Source organism: Hipposideros armiger, unplaced genomic scaffold, assembly GCF_001890085.2.
Source record: "Hipposideros armiger isolate ML-2016 unplaced genomic scaffold, ASM189008v1 scaffold_443, whole genome shotgun sequence".
NCBI classification, from domain to species: Eukaryota; Metazoa; Chordata; class Mammalia; order Chiroptera; family Hipposideridae; genus Hipposideros; species Hipposideros armiger.
Window position 1 is genome coordinate 1,167,862 of NW_017731793.1, and position 3,301 is coordinate 1,171,162.

General features: G+C 47.4%; 1 long non-coding RNA gene across 5 annotated transcripts in view; it reads left to right on the plus strand.

Annotated features, from left to right (window-relative positions):
* The first annotated feature begins 1,516 nt into the window (after nt 1-1,516).
* Nucleotides 1,517-3,301, plus strand: part of LOC109394903 (uncharacterized) — a 56,247-nt gene continuing 54,462 nt past the window's right edge. For 4 of the 5 annotated variants that reach the window (XR_002126546.1, XR_002126547.1, XR_002126544.1 and 1 more), the window contains exons 1-2: nt 1,517-1,931; nt 2,320-2,470. This is a non-coding gene — a long non-coding RNA (uncharacterized LOC109394903). Of the gene's footprint in view, nt 1,932-2,319; nt 2,471-2,860; nt 2,899-3,301 lie in introns of those variants that run through there. The other variant, XR_002126545.1, reaches the window with a different exon arrangement.

Consider the following 3,301-nt stretch of genomic DNA (forward strand, 5'->3'; position numbering starts at 1 on the left):
AACACGCCACTCGGCCGGCCTACCTCAGGCTTGATTTTGATGTCCTCTGTGTAACAAGGTGTTTAAAGAGCCAGCTGTAAGATGACCTGGCTGGGCTGGGAGTGTGCCTTGGCTGGCATTGCTGGTGGTCTAGGCAGGATGTGGACAGGAGCTGGGCAGGTCCCCAAGGGCAGGATGAGCAGGAAGGGAGAGGACTGGGCTTCCTCCAGGGGCCCCAGAAGCCAAGGAGGGCCCCGTGCTGCCTCGTGGCACCATCAGGTGTGCATTTTGCAAGGCTCATCATTGCCATGAGTCAGGAGTGGATGGAAGTGGTGGCAGCGTTGAGAAGGCTGAGAGGGATAAGGAGACGGAGCCAGAGCTGAGCCACCCACATGGAAGGAAAGCAGTGAGTGAATAACATGGGAAGGGGGAGAAGCAGACACCAGACAGCTTCTGGCTGCCTCAAAGTTGGCTTCCATTTTGGTGTGTTGAATCTGAGGTGTCTGTGGACCCCAGATGTGCTGGAGGTGGGTGAGTGGCTATGTGGGTCTGATGCTCTAGAAACCCGGGCCATAGCCTGGGTGAGAACCCATCAACTCACTAGTGGTGACCGCCCCAGGGATGGCTGAAGGGGAGTCAGGAGGGCAGCACCAGAGTGCAGAAACAGTTATCATGCTCTGTGCATAACACTGGGAGTCACTGCAGAGAGGGACTGCCAAGGCCTTCACAGGCCGGCTCAAGCCTCACTGGTGCGGGTCGCCTCCCTGGACCCAGGTCCAACCACAAGTCTGGTCTGGCAGCACAAAAGCGGGCTTCTGCCGCAGGAAAGCTGAAGCGCATGTGGAACAACCTCCTCCCTCCCGTGGGGTTTGTGATCATTCCTAGCGTGGGCTCCATTGACTTAAGCCAATCAGTCCTCCCCACACAGATGGCTCAGGGAGGGACCCGCTGGGCCCATGAGGGCTGGGCTTGGGACTTTTGTTAAACTAAAAGGGGCTGGAGGCCAGGGTAGAAGCTTTGTCACCCCTGCTGGCTATGAAGTCCAATGTTTGTGCTAGAGCCATCGGGACAGTAGCGGGGAGTCTGCCCACGGTAAGGCCACCCTGTGGAGTGTCCTGATGCTGTAGGACCAGCCTCTGGATTCCCCAGGTCTGAAGCCCCTCTGCTCCTGCTTCTGTCTAAGCCCACCTTGTGTGCAACCCTGACCCCTGAACTGAACTTGCCATTTCAGAAAGTCTGTTCCTTACTCACTCCCAAAGCCAGACCCTGGGAGGGGCTGATGGCCTCCAGGCTGCCTGAGTGCATTTCAGAGTGCACCTGTTGTCCCCAGACCCCCCAGCTCCTTCTCCATCCCCTCCATCCCCCTCCTGACAGGTGGAGTAGGGGGACGGGGGGAGGCGGGGGAAAAACCTAGTCGGACCAAAAGTAAGCAAGCAAGCGAGTGTGAGGCTCACAGGAACTAAAAGATCAAGTTCCGGCAGAGGAAAGACTGCGGGGGCCGGACTCTGTTCTGCCCTTCACCCTGCCTCCCCTCCCTCTTTCCGGCGGCAAACACCAATGGGGATGAGGTTTTCGAGGGGGTCACTTTGGGGCCAAGCGAGCTGCGTAACCCAGGCGTCCCCACCCCGCGGTCTTATCTTGAGATATATACTCATGTGTAAAAAATGATATAAATCCAGCCCCTTTAAATGAAATTGGAGCTCCCATCCCAGAGGAACTGCCTTGCATATCTTACTCCTCAAACCTTTGGAATGTTAAAACTGGATAAAATAACCTTTGGACTGTACCTACAGCGGTTTTGTATTCCAAACAACTGTTCGCAAAGATAACAAAGCGGACATATTATTTTCCTTCCCTTTCTCATAAATTTCTCTCTCCTTCACTTCCTCGTCATCAGAACACTGATTGGGTTTCTGCCTGAATCAGTGCTTCCCAGAATTGCAATTTGAATTGTAAGTAAACGCTTGTTGCTTCTTACCTTAACTTTTTTATTTTTAGGTTAATACAGTTAAGGGAGTAGCCATTCATCCTTATTTTATTCAGTGGGTTTTGTTTGTTTGTTTATATCAAGAATGGGTGTTGAATTTCGTCAAATGTCCCTTCAATCTCAATGGAGATGACCGTGTGACTTTTCTCCTCTGGTGAAAGATACGAGGCTGAGTCACACTTGTGGACACACTAGGAGAAGACCTTCCTTACAGTACTGGTGATGTCTCCACTGGGGTAGACAGAACATGTTGTTCTTTTAAATGTGTTTCCGGATTCTCCTTGTTAATATTTTATTTAGGGATTTTATGTTGACTTTCATAAACAGAATTGGTCTGTGGTTTGCTTTGCCAGGTTTGGGGTCAGTGCTACACTGGCGTCATAAAGTGAATGTAGGCATTTTCTTCCTTGCTGTAAACTGTGGGAGCTTAACCGGCAGGAGAGATCGCTGGTCCTAATGGCAGGACACACTTCACCTGTGGAACTTTCTAGAAGAGCGTTTGAGGTAGGCTAATGTTCTCAATTTTTTTTTAATGATTATTGATGTGTCTAGCTCTTTGCCTCTTTTTGAATCCATTTGTCATTTACATTTAAGGTTGCTAGAGTTCGAAAATAAAAATACAGGCTGCCCAATTAAATCTGAATTCCAGATAAACGACAATTTTTTAGTGCAAGTATGTCCCAAGTGTTCCAAGTCCACTTACATTGTCTTAGAAAGTAATTTATTTTGTCAACGCTTTCAAATTTATTTGAACAAAGGTGAGTAATCTTTTATAATACTTTTAACTTCTTTTATATCTTAGGCTATTTCTCATTCCTTCTTTCGTTTATTCATACTTCCTTCATTTTTACTGATTGGCTAGCTAATAGTTTATCTTTTTATTTTTTTTTTTAGCTGAGCCATCCTGCTACCTGTTGGCAGCTCAGCGACTGCTCAGCTCGGGCTGGACTCGAACCACTGTTGCTCAGAGCTCAAACTCTTGAGCGAGCTCTTAACCAACTGAGCCACTCGGCCGACCCAATAGTTTATCTTTTATATGTAGTTTTTCAAAGACCTGTTGTTTCTGATTTTAAATTGATCAATTTCTGCTTCGGTTGTTACTGAGTCCTTCCTCTTGCTTTCCTGATTGTTATGAATTCACCTTTACTAATTTCGTAAGTTAGCTGCTTTATTTATTTTGATTCTTATTGTTACTGTAACTATTCAAGGCAATGAATTTTCCTCTTAGCCCTGTTTTAGCTATTATTCTGTGGGCACTGATCTGTACTGATGTCAATGTTATTTTGAAGATATCTCAGTCTTGTTTTTTTTTTTTTTTCAAAGATTTTATTGGGG